Source organism: Capra hircus, chromosome 10 (assembly GCF_001704415.2).
Source record: "Capra hircus breed San Clemente chromosome 10, ASM170441v1, whole genome shotgun sequence".
In the NCBI taxonomy this organism is placed as follows: domain Eukaryota; kingdom Metazoa; phylum Chordata; class Mammalia; order Artiodactyla; family Bovidae; genus Capra; species Capra hircus.
This window is the reverse complement of record NC_030817.1, coordinates 91,626,854-91,640,059: the sequence shown is the minus strand read 5'-3', so window position 1 is coordinate 91,640,059 and position 13,206 is coordinate 91,626,854. Positions and strand designations below refer to the sequence as shown.

The following is a 13,206-nucleotide window of genomic DNA, read 5'->3' as shown; positions in this document are numbered from 1 at the left end:
TCTGGGCGTATGGCTCTATTCTGAATGATTACTTATTAACCCAGGTCATGTCAACTCCCTAAGAATTACAGAGAGCCTGGTGGCATGTGGGCCATGGCTGGGCAGGGAGTTATGGAGGAGAGAGGAAGTGGGGAAAGAAGGGAGTGGGTGTCAAAGCTTCACCACCATGCTGGCTCACAGCCTAGTGAGCGGTGATGACTTATAAAACAGTGGATTTAACACTTACGCAAGATGCTGTTTTGAGAAATTAGCTAGTGCAAAGCTAGGAAGAGAGGAACTTAACTGTCATATGTGCAAGTGTGTGCATGTGTGTGTGTGTTTATCGCAGTGGGGAAGGGAGAGATGGTGTGTTGCACCACAAAGGTTCCTGGACACACGGCATCTAACTTCTCGGAGCCTTTGCTGTCAGCTCCCTCAAGGACCACGTGGAGAAAGAGAGGGGTCCCTGCCTCATGGCACCGTTGTGAGAATGAAGCGAGAACAGTGAAAGTGCCTGGCACAGCGCCTGGCACAGTAACTGCTCAGTAAACATCAACACCTTTGCCTGAACAGTTTTTCCCCTAACAGGGCTGAGACTGGTCAGACAATGGTTTAGCCAGTGGAAGTGCTCAGTGGTAACTGGAACTTGGTGCTTACACATAGAGGAAGATCAAGCCCAGGCTATTTAGAGATGGATGAGGTCACTCCTGGTGTCCAAGCTTCCCTGGTGGGCTTTGAGGGTGAGGTCCTGCGTCTTACTTCCTGTTTCCCTACTGCCTAACACAGCTGACAAACTCAGCTGGGGAAAATAACTTAGCATGAGGCCAGAAGTATAATCTATTCTCACTCGGTCATTCTTACCCTCTCATCCCGTAATATTACCAAATAGAAATGGCTTTTGAGTAAGAAGTTACCAACACAAAAGAGCTCTGGAGGAGATCTGTGTATAATGAAAGCGATCATTTCAAAAGAGAACAAGAAAACAAGCTAGGATGACTCCCGCGAGGAAGCCCCACTTCATCCAAACAGTTCCCAGCCACCAGGCTCACAAACACTTCTAATCCACAGGCAGAGAGTCTGCTTGTTAGAAAAAGAAGCTCTATGCAGCTTTCCCATTTGATTCTCTGGCCTGCTCAGCTGTGTCCAGCCCTTTTGCGACCCCATGGACTGCAGCCCCCTGTGGGATTCTCCAGGCAAGGATACTGGAGGGGTGGCCACGCTCTCCTCCGGGGGAGCCTCCAGAGATCCTCCAATGTGTGTCCTGCATTGGCAGGTGGGTTCTTTACCACTAGCGCCACCTGGGAAGCCCCCCATTTGAATAGGAAGCCAGTTTACTGGCCCCCAGTTGTCAATCCCTGCCCCTCTACTGTTTGGTGGCACTTCTTCAATGTGAAAATAAAACCTTTACATATTTGTCCTCTTGTAGAACCTCAGACTCTGCTTCAGCCTCTCAGGTGACTGGGATCTTAATGAAGATGCCAGATGTACAGTGTCCTGCTCAGCAAAGTCAGCTTCGAGCCAGGGGTGGGATTAGGCTGCAACTTCTAAAGAGAAAGGATGTGAAACTTCAGGAAAAGGGGAAGAAGGCACATTTAGGCTTAGCACGGTTCTTAGCAATGGTTCTTGCCAAATTTAAGGCAGAATTATTCAAGGACCCCTGGGTGTAAATTCAGAAAATTCAGTTCCCTGTCCATCTGTGCTAAAACAAGTCCCCCTCCACCATACCAGATTGTTGCAGCCACACCAGAGTGGCTGCAATGAGGCCTTCACTTTTCTGTTTGGAAAAGGGAGATAAGATGCTTTGGTCTCCTCAGCAAGTCTGCTAATGACTACTTTACAGGAATAGCCATGATATCCAAGGCTGACAAAAGCTGGCTTTCCTGAGGATCCAAGAAAAGTCCTTGGGTCAGGGGAAGGGCACTAAGGGGCTTCTACAGTGCTCCGTGCTCTGTAAAACGCCCCCGCGGGGAAGGCGTGCACTGAGATAACAGCGACAGCGACGGGGAGCAGGATCCAGGACACAGATCTCGGTAACCCCGGGATTCGGCACAGCGCTCCTTCAAAGCCCTCCCTGCTGTTCACTGCGACTCCCACTCCTCCAAAGATCACATACTGAGACCAGACCCTTGCTGAGCTTCCATGTAAACATCTTCTCTCTACCGGCCACTAAACACACGTCCCCTCCAGGATGCTTGGCTTACTACCGCATCCCTGCTGTTTGTGGATAATGTGGATAGCCCTCCGACTTTCGGAAAATTATGCTAGTCCACAGAGAAGAGCCTCTTAGCAAAGGATAAACAAAAAACAAACAAAAAACCAAAAAACAACAACCCTAAACAAATGAGACTTTGGCAGCAACCTAGAGTAATATACCACAGTCAGAAAACAGAACCAAGAGGAGCGACAGATGGTTGGTCCACAGGCGTCAGCACACCTCTCCACAGATCCCTACCATTCAAAGGAAGGGGGCGGTATCAGCAGAGCTGAATGGGGTCCTTTCCTTGGCAGCTTCCTGCTGTCAGTGAGAAGGGAAGAGAGTGCGTTCGGGCAGAACTGCCCTAAGAGATTACAGTCTGGAAGCTTGGGAGCAAAGGCCAGCGCCTCTAGAAAGGCGGGGCAGGCCGCGTAGCCGGGCATCAGTGCTGCCTCGGTGGGGCAGTGGGGAGCAGAGCTGCCGTCCGCAGCTGCCTGGCGTGCCCACACTCTCCACCGTCACGCCAGCAGTGATGCCCAAGAAGGGGGCCATGCGAACCACGCTTTGGAGAACAGCACCGCCTCACTTACCTGGGTGCTGCGTTTCAACTTCATTAAGACAATCTGCCAGCGTAGACAGAAGGTGCAGAAAGTGGACAGTGAGCGCTGTGGACTGAACACTGGTTTACACGCTGCCCTGTCTGTCCCACCCACAGTACATACACTCACACACACACATTTTTCTCCTGGACCGTTTGAAAATGAGTTACAGATGCCTTGACGCTTCACCCCTAAACACTTCTGCATATACCTCCTAAAAATGAGGACATTCTCCTACATAACTACAATAAAATTAACACACCCAAGAAAACTGCCAATAATTTCCTTATATCCATAAGCCCGGTCCAGACTCAAATTTCCCTACTCTGCCCCAAATTTTATAGCTGTTTTCTTAAAACCATGATGCAATCGAGGCTCATACATCACTCTTAATTATGTCTTTAATCACTTTTAGTCAAAAAATAGTCAGTCCTTACATCCCTAACCTACCCTGTCCTGTCTTTATTTTTTTTCCCTTGACGCTGACTTATTTGAAGATACCAGGCCAGTTGTCTTACAGGATACCCAGCAATCTGATTTGTCTATTTCCTCATGATGCCATTGAAACTTGTCCTCTATCCTCTATCACAGAAAAGTTAAATCTAAAGGCTCGTTTAGATTCAGCTTAAACATTTTTGGCAAGAATCCTTCACAGGTGATGCTGTGTAATTCCTGCTGCATCACATTTGGGAGGAATATGAGTGAGGCTACACCTCAGAATCAGAGGAACTTGACACACACATGTATGTGTACACACGTGTAAGTGTTTTGTGTGTGTGCACAGAAAGAGACAAAAACAGGACAGACTGTCCGGTCCTCTCCAGGCCTCGTAAGATCCAGATTTTGGTGAGGAAGTGAGCAGAAAGCTGCTCTGGGCAGGACTCTCTTTGTTATTGTTGTTCGTTTATGGCTGTGCTGGGTCTCCGTTGCTGCCTTCTCTAGCTGCGGTGAGCAGAGGCTACTCTAGCTGTGGTGGGCGGGCTTCTCACTGCAGCGGTTCCTCTTGTTGGAGAGCACAGGCTTCAGTAGCTGAGGCTCACAGGCTCATCAGTTGTGCCTTGTGGGCTCTAGAGCGCAGGCTCAGTAGTCGTGGCTCCTGGGCTTAGTTGCTCTGAGGCAGGTGGAATCCTCCCGGACCAGGGATCGAACCTGTGGCTCCCGGATAGGCAGGTGGCTTCTTAACCCCTTGCCCAGCAAGGAAGTCCAGAACTCTAGTTTCTTTTTCTTTTATTTTTGAGTTTTGAATATTTCTTAACTTTGTTTTTTTTTTGAATTTTATCTTGATTGGAGGATGATTGCTTTACAGTGTTGTGTTGGTTTCTGCCTTACAGCAACATGCGTCAGCCGTAAGGGTGCACATGCCCCCTCCGTCTTGAACCTCCCTCACACCCCCACCCCATTCCACTCCTTTAGGTTTCAGGACCCTCTTTTTTAAAGAGCTCCTGGGACGGTGTGTCGGGGGAGGTGGTTCTGATGTCACAGTTAAGAAGCTCTGTTTTGAGGGCTGCCATCCTGGAAGCTAAACAAATTCTTTACCAAAGGAACTTTACGCAGTATCTGTGGTTCAGTAAGTACTAAAAAAATATGAGCTCCTGTGATTAATAATAAATTTACTACACTGACCCATGTGGCCCAGATAATCAATACGACTTTGGAGCAGGCTGTATTTTACTCCCACATCGCTGGTAGATTCTTGGCCAATGTCCACGTTCATTATTACCACCTCCCTCAGATATACGAGTCCCACAGAGGCTCAGCACCGTGGCCTCCCGCCCAGTATCTTCTGGAAGGATAAGAGAATTAGGAAAGTAGAATTTATGTGCTGTTGCCTTCCAAAAGTTAGAAAGACCCTCTAGAGCGCTGATTCGAAGAGTGTGGTCCCTGGCCCCCCCAGCTCCTAGAGGGGGATATGGGCCACCTGTTTCAAAGTGCATAAGTTCCCAGCTCCCACACACTGAACCAAACTTTCTGGAGGGGCTGCCAGAACTGCATCTCTAACAAGCCCCCAGGAGATTCTTTACACACTGAATTCTGAGAGTCAGTCAGCTGGAAGGTCTCAGACGCGGTGAGGTCCGCCTGCACGAGAGTCTGCGTGGTGCTGGGTTGGGGTGGGGATGGGGCAGGGCTGCTGAGGCCGCGGAGAAGGGCGAGGACGTGTATGGCCCAGCGCACCAGCGCAGAGCCAGACGTGCACCCCCCGCACAGCTCACGAAGCCACACGAGGGCAGGAACGAGAGATTCTGCAGGGCAGCCAGCTGTCCCCCCGACCTCCAGCCCCTTGCTCACAGGCTGTCCAGGAAGCCTCCTGTGGCAAGGGGCCCCCACCCATCAGCACCTCCTCTTCAGAGCACAAAGCAGAGAGAGAGCCGATGGGACAGTGCTGGTGTGAACAGCTCGGCACCTTGCGTGGTTTTTTTGTTTTTAAATCAGCTACCAAAGGAAGTCCGCAAACTCTCACTTGCCCTGGTTACTCCCTAAAATACACTATGGAGATGCAGACGCCTTGACTCTATTGAAGAAGAGGGTCCAAATACCCTAGAAATTACACTGTTTCTTAAGTTACGGTCTCAACAGGCTCACACCTCCTCCTGGCTGCCAACACCCTTTCCTCAGGGATAACTAGGCCCCACATCCCACCTCTGACTCTGTGGGCAGTCTCTCAACTGGGGGGCGACTGTGCCCTCCCTGCCTTGCAGGGAACTTTGGCAATGTCTAGAGACATTGTTGGTTATCACAGCTTGGGGGGGAAGAGGGTGCTACTGGTATCTAGCTGGCAGAGGTCAAGGAGGCCGGTATCACAGGTCTCTCTCCTTGCCAGAGCCAGTCAGTGGCGTGGATGGTGAGAGCCCACGCGGGGAGCTTCCTGCAGTTTTCATATTTGCAGGTGCAACTTAAGAACAGAGCTCTAAACCCTCATACTTTATGAACATCCGCTCTGAAGAGTAAGTCAAGTTCTATCATCTGGATGGTCATGCATAGCCTTCACTAAATTAAGTACACTTTCACTTGTTTTTCTAAAGTTTGTTAAAGGTCCAAGCTGATCTGTATCAGGCTGTCCAAGATGTCAGGCTGACAGGACATGGACTCCAACTGGCCAACATCGACAAAACCTTGACCCTGCCTCTCCTGGGGTCCTGGCAGTTTCTCTGGACCATGCATGGAAGCCAGTCTTTGTTTTCAGTAATCCCTACAAATGGCAAAATGGGGCTTCTCGAAACTTCGCTTGGCCACGTGGCTTTCTCTCGAACTCTCCTCCTCCAGACTTGGGCTGGCCACTCAGGACGTGCTCAGATGGCTGTGGCCGCGGCAAATGTCAGGGAATCTCAAGGAACTTACCAAGTGGACCTAAGTAATCTTAGGCATTCCAGGTCTTACTGACCCCAGCTCAGCTCCCCTCTGTAGGTGGTTCTCTCTCCTGCTGATCCCAGCGGTGGTTTCAGCTGTCTGGTGCCCCGCCTCAGCCCCCCGGAGAAGCAGAGACTCCACTCTCCAGAACACCTCAGCAAGCCTCTTTTCATCTGGGTCTGGAGCACTTGGTGAGGAGTTGCTCACTGTCAAGTTTGTTTTTTAATCCCCCATTCCCGGCCAGTCAGATATTTCTTCCTTGATGCCCACCTCAACTCCTCTATACCCAGTCAATCTGCTTTCTGAGCACAGGTTTCTGGAGGAGTCATTTTTATACTGTCCTGAGGCGTCAGCAACCAAGGTCAACAGGTCCACCCATCCAGTCCCAGTTTCTAAATGATCTGTTCTTTAAGATTTTTCAAGCCCACTTAGACGTTTCATAACTTTTTTTCTTTCCACAAATGTCAGCATCTAAAAACCTCTAGGAGGTTGAGGAGACATTTCGGAAAATGTGATCCTCTTCCTTTAGCCTGCTTTCTGTTTCTGTCCAGCAGGAGTGACTGGAGAACCAACTTCCACAGTAGACTCTAAGGTGCGATTCAGTCAAGATCCTACTAGCCGGGGGCTTATGCCCTGCACGCACTGTGGGATGTTAAAGGTTTCAGGTTTAAGTGGAATCAGAACTTGAGCTTCAAGAGCTTCCTTTCAATGTCCCTGTTATATATAAGTTTAAACAGAAAGTGTTTTTCATATCATAATGAATTCTGGAAAAATATGAGCCCTTAAGTGAGCCTCACCCATATTTTCAGGATCAATAAGAAAGCACAGAGTTTGGGGACTTTCCTGGTGGTCCAGTAGTTAAGAACCCGCCTTTTAATGCAGGGGATGGAGGTTCGATCCCTGATCAGGGAACTAAGATCCCACATGCTGCAGGGCAACTAAGCCCGTGTGCCACAATTACTGAAGCTGGTGTGTTGCAACCACTGAAGCTCGCACGCTCGAGAGCTCATGCTCTGCAACAGGAGAAGCCTGCACACTGCATCTAGGGAGAAGTCCCCACATGCTGCAACTAGAGAACGCCTGCATCCTGCAATGGAGACTCCACCCCCCCTTTTTTTAAAAAAAAATAAAAGAAAGCAGAGAGTTTTAATGGACAAAGTAACAAAGGGTGAAAAACAAAAAGCTTATAAGAACTTACATATAAAATCAAGATACTTCCTGCTTCATGAACTTCCTGGTGTCAATAGAGGGGAGACTGCCAAGTCCTCTGCTCCCGTGACCCAACCCTGAGAATCAATAACCCTTAGAGGATGGGCTTCTGGCTCATCTAAGTGACAGCTGGGCAGTGGCCCCAGCATCAGGGAGCTTGGATGTTCATTCAGACAGCAACTGCAGGCTTTCCCGTCCCCTCTGCACAGAGGCAGAAAGAATCGCTGATTGTTCACAAGACACACAGCCATCAGCCAGGTTCCCTTCCAGCAGCTTAAGAAAACCCAAACACAATCAACGAAGAGGATTATGCGGTCGGTTGCCTCTGAGCCTCTCACACAAACCCATAAAACACCAAGTAAACTCAAGAATCAAGTAGAACAAGAGTTGTCTCCTGACTGGAAGCTTCCGGGAAAGCTCTTGTGAAAGGATGTATTATTCTTTCAAATATCATGTCTCTTCTTGGAGGAAGATAATATTTCCTGACCCCACTGGCATGAGACCAGATCATGGGACTTGTTCAGCCAATGTAGCGTGGGTAGAAGGGACACATACCACTTCTGTGCAGAAGAGCTTGGGGGAGGGGGTGCTCTGTTGTCCAGCTCGCTTCTCTCTCTCATGAAATAAGAACAATCCCAGATGAGACCTCTCTGACAGCCTGAGTCCCCGACAACATGAAGCAGAGGAACAGCTGACCCTTGGCAGACAAGTGGCATGGCTGAAAAAAACCAAACCCCTGTGCTTGCCAATGCTGAGATTTTAAGGTCACACACAACCCAACTTCCTCCGAGGGCCGAGCTCCTGGCAGAGCCAGGGCCCGTCCATTCTCTTTGTTGTCGAGATACATTTAACTCCACCGTCCTCTATGACAGACACGGCAAAGAAGTTTGCAGTTGGACAGCAATAAAAGTCATCTCGTGACCCGCATTGCGTGTGTGTTAGTCACTCAGTCGTGTCCGACTCTGCGACCCCGTGGACTGTAGCCCGCCAGGCTCCTCTGTCCATGGGGATTCTCCAGACAAGAATACTGGAGTGGGTTGCCATGCCCTCCTCCATGGGATCTTCTGACCCAGGGATCCAACCTGCATCTCCTGCATTGGCAGGCGGATTCCCAACCACTGAGGCACCAGGGAAGCCCCATTAAAGACGGGCAACTATCTCAGCAGCATTCACTGTACAATTCAACAACGCAGACTGCTTCAATAAAAAGTTTACTTTCTTCATATCTTAGGTTAATGCATGGAAGTACCAAGAAAGAAGAAACAACCCCTACTGAGCAAATGAGGTCAATGAGAAGGGACCCTGAGCGCCACAGCTGCAAGAATCACTTTCCCCACCAGGCGCTTCTCCGAGCCTCTGACCAGAGAGTCCTGACTCGCTCACGCTGCCTCCCTTTCCTTCTCTGCTCCTATTTCTTGCATCCTGGGTGGGTCCAGTCACCTTGTGCAGCCGCCAGCTAGGATGGCAGCTCAGAAGTGTGCTTCTAACAGGCACAAGAAGAGCACTCTGAGCTCCGCCTGCAGGAGGCTTGGCCAGGCTGGCAGCTCAGGAGACACCTCCAGGGCCCGCTGGTACCAGGCGTCGGCCCGGGACAGAGGTCTTTCCTGGGAATGGAGTGCGTGCGGCCGGAGTGAGGTGTCCATGAACTGAGGGGCGAGAGACCAGAGGAGAGCAGTGGGGATGGCCGACAGCCTGGGCCTCTGGCTGGGAACAGGAAGGAACGGGGGCCGGGCAGGCAGTGCGGAGAGTGAAAAGCTCAGCCCACGGGGCGCGAGGCAGAAGGAGCGGCTCCAGGAGAGAAGCGGCCTTGACCACAGTTTTAACTGGTTTCAGGCCATCTCCATCATGAGACTCCAAATAGTCCCTCTAGGAATACAGTCATTTCAGAGATGGAGGGAAAGACCGTGGAGCGTTAGGGGTAAAACACTGGTAGCTTCTATGAGGAAGGTGAGCATCAGCTAACAGTGAGAACGCCCGTCCCTTTAAAGATACAGTTGTTTTCAGTTAGGCATCACCTCTTTTTGACCCATGTATATATAGAGATACACATGCATTCATACATGGTATCATCTTACTCAAAAACTAGTAGTAGACAAAACTGTTACTCTGGAAATAGCCACAGGTGGTTAAAGAATGGCAGGAACGGTTTTCTTTCCTTGCACCTCCACTGGCCCTGAAAACCTGACCCGTGAGTGCTGCTGACAGAAGCAACGGCAAGCTGGGCCTCAGTGCCAGGGTTCCAAGCAGCCGTTGAGGAGGTGACGGGCGTGAGCACAAGGGCAGCGGAAACCTCATCCCGGCGTGGCCCAGGGGACGGGCCAGCTGCACGATGCACAGACAGGGCTGCCAGCCCAAAGCCCGACAGCCCAGAACTTCTCGGGGGCACACGGCAGGAGCAGCTCGCAACGGCAGCGACCTTCACCCAGAAGCCCATCAATGCAAACACTGCAAGCCTTGCAGCTGTCATTGGGTTTACTGGCAAAGCTCTCAGCAGAATGACACGTTTCTAATTACCCACTGAAGGATATGACCAGTGAACTGGGCCTAACGATGTAAAATAACCTGTATCCTTAAAAACCAAGATCTAATTTGCGATTTACCCAGGGACTAAGACAATGCTAGCCACTGCTCACCTTAAAAACAAACAGAAAATCTTTTATATTCTCACTGAGGTTACTTCTGCTTCTAACCAACACTGTTAATGAATTTTAGAAACTTTCGGAGTGACTTAAAGTAGAGTCAAAGTCTATTGCAGGCTATGTTCATATTTCTAAGAATATCACTCAAATGTTCAAACTCACTGTTTATATTATTTCTCTCACATTGATGCTGGCTTTTCACAACCAAAGGTACAACCTGCAGCATTAAGGTCTAAACTGCCCTGTGAGTCCATAACACGCCCTTCTTGAAAGACAGCGAGCCCATAGAAGGTTATGGAAATAGCCTAAGGCTTTATGTGCTGAATGCATCTGCAATTAAAAACACACACACACACACACACACACACACACACACACACAAGAGGATATTCACAAACACGGCTCTTTACTTACGTATCAAAAATCTCCCCTCTCTAGTGCCTTACTTCTCTCAAATGTTTAAGACCCATGAAATACTGTGTGATGAGGAGCGCACACATACACAGACACACTCACATAGATACACGTTCACACACATTTGTAAGGTCAGATTTTTTTAACATCTAAAAAGTCAGCAAGATAGATTTGTGCATTGCATCCACACCCAGTTCATCCCACACTGTCTGTCTCAGTGACTTCACAGCCAGAGAGCAAGCCACACAGCATTTTTCAACTTCCCCTGAGAATGTCGAATTCAAAACCGTAGCCCAGTTTAAGCTTCCTTCATTTATTAACTAGAGGAATTCCCCAGACATTTAGGATTCAGACGGTGTTTTGAAAACAGACGAGCTTAAGTGTAGCTCCCAAAGGGATGCCACACTCTTCGAGAAAAAGCAAGTTCAACAACATAAAGCTGCCAGCAGCTTCAGATCCTCATACATTCAGAAACACCCTCAAAGGCAGGCAGGACCTCGGCCGGCGAAACTGGCTTGGCCTGAGGATGCAGGAACGTGCCAGGCGGGGGGGCGGCGGCCCAGAGAGCTCTGCTCACAGCGGCCCAGATGAAGTCAGAGAAGATCAAAGTTCAAGCTGGTCACAAAAAACCCCGTTCTGCCAGGCTGAACCCTTGTCCTTGTTCATGAGATGCAGTACTCTTTCTGGGAACAGGGACTTATTGTCACAGCTTCTAATAGCAGTGCAGCCTCATAAACAGAAATGAACTCAGAAGAAGAGAGTACAGGTCAGAGGACCAAGCCATTTCAGAACAAAAATGAAAGTGCTGGAGAGGCTGGGAACACAAAGGGCTTTAGCTTCACGTCCCGGAGACACCCCAACCCCAGATGCTCACCTGGAAGGGCTGCTAAGGAAGGTGGGCAGAGAGGAAGCCGGTCCTGGATGACGCACGTGTCCAGTGCCCTGGACTCTGGAGGCTGCCAGGGACTCCTGCCCCAGCCTCCCCAGTGTGCCAGGCTGGAGTGGGTGCTTCCCTTTTAAACCCACGTGGCTCAGAAACAGAAAGGTGCTTGGCAAGGGAGCTCCAGGCAATTGGAGGAGGGAAAAAGAAGACCGAGTTCTGGTTAGGTTAGAAAAAGGAGCACCCCTGGGTGCTGACACGTGTTTCTCCGAAGTGTTTACAGCTAACAGGCTTCCTCACATCAAACGTTTCCCACGGCTCTGATGACCTCCGGCCTCGTGAGACGACACCCAGACAGGGTGGAGATAGTCCCTTTTTCCTCGTCACACGTGCCAGGCCCGCATGAGCAGGGTGGCTGACCGCTCTGGGTCCCGGGGTCCCGGCAGAAAATGTGGGCAGGAGCTGGGGGGAGGTCTCTCAGGCTCATGTACAGGATGAGCGTGGACTCGACAGTCACTCTCCCAAGACTGCTACCAAACCCGCTGCCCCACCCTTCCAGCCAGTGAGCTCATCCAGAAAGGCACCTTGGGGAGTGATTCCATCTGGAGTCAGACTGTCTGGACTTGAATCCCAGTTCTAGCACTTGCTAGGCAGTGACCTTGGGCCCAGCGGTGGCACTGTACCTCAGTTCCTGGGTCTGTAAACTGAGGGTACTAAAAGAACCTACCACACAGGCTTGTTGTGAAGGCAACCAAGGAAGTAATAAACTTAAAAAGTGCTTGGCAAAAGGAAAGCGCGCCGGGCAGGTGCGGTAGACTTCCTGGAGCAGGACCCGGCCTCCCCACCCCCAAACCCCACACCAGCATGGCCACCTGTGAGGTCAGGGAGGGCACTCCTTTCCCCGTTTAGATATTCCTTAGGGCCCACCTGGCCTGGGGGTAAGTAGTTTCACCATCAAACACCAATTTTCTCCGTGTAAGAAGAGTTCTATAGCATAAAGGATACAAATGGGCATAAAAAGGGCACAAAAGATCTGTTTCAATACTATCACCCTGCCTGTACCTGTAGCTCTGTGTCTTTCAGCAATGAAGTGTGGGTGTTCAAAGGATATACCTCAAAGGGTGTTATAAGGATTAAAAATACGTGCATATAAAGCAAGTATGATTTTTAAATATTCAGTAGGTGGTAGGAATTATTACTATTATCATATCTGGTCAACATTTATTTTTCTGCTCTCGGAGGGCTGTCTCCACACAGCCATACAAAAAAATCACCTTTTAATATCAATGACTGTAGACTGAAGCTTGTCAAATGGTGAAGTCATAGGTGGGGACAAAAACACTAGTCAGGAAGCAGGGGACCATGGACTCTGGTCTAGGCTCTTGGCTACTGGTGTGTGACCACACCCGGCATCCTCAGCTGCTCTAGCTTCAGAGATTCAGGTACAGAGCTGGGGAGGGGTGGTGGTGAGGATCTGCAGATGACCACTGTCACTGTCCGTTCCCAGAGTCAGTCCTTGCAAGGGCATGACCACCTTTTATCACCTTCTCCCCCTGAAGCAGGAGCTCTCCAAGTCCTACAGAGGGATGGGAAAGGGAGTTACCCTGTCGGCTGTAAGAACTGCCGAGCGCAGAGGCAGAAGAGAAGGCCATATCTGAGCACATGTGTCCAAGGGCCATGGTCAAAGGGCGTGGGCTCGACTGGCTCCCTCTTCTCATAGCGTTCTTACTTCCTCTGCCCTTTCATTCCCAGGTCCAGCGTATCTCTCACTCTTGGGATCACAGCAGGGCAGTCTCCACTCCAGTCTTTAGGCTACCAGCTGAAAACGAGGCCCTCGCTGCCCTTAGCTGCAGACATGGAGCCAGCAATGAAAGAACCCGCACTTGGTTTAGAAAAATCACAGTCATACACAGGCTCCTTCCTTTCTCAGATTCTGTGGCTTCTGTT

General features: G+C 50.0%; 1 protein-coding gene across 7 annotated transcripts in view; it reads right to left on the bottom strand.

Moving 5' to 3' along the window:
• The window catches only part of LHFPL2 (lipoma HMGIC fusion partner-like 2), a 171,746-nt gene that overhangs the window by 25,859 nt on the left and 132,681 nt on the right, over positions 1 to 13,206 (bottom strand). Inside the window, exon 1 of one of the 7 annotated variants that reach the window (XM_018053685.1) lies at positions 11,254 to 11,795. The exons of the other annotated variants lie outside the window; for them this stretch is intronic. The gene's annotated coding sequence lies outside the window, so the exon portion shown is untranslated. Of the gene's footprint in view, positions 1 to 11,253; positions 11,796 to 13,206 lie in introns of those variants that run through there. 7 annotated transcript variants of the gene reach the window in all.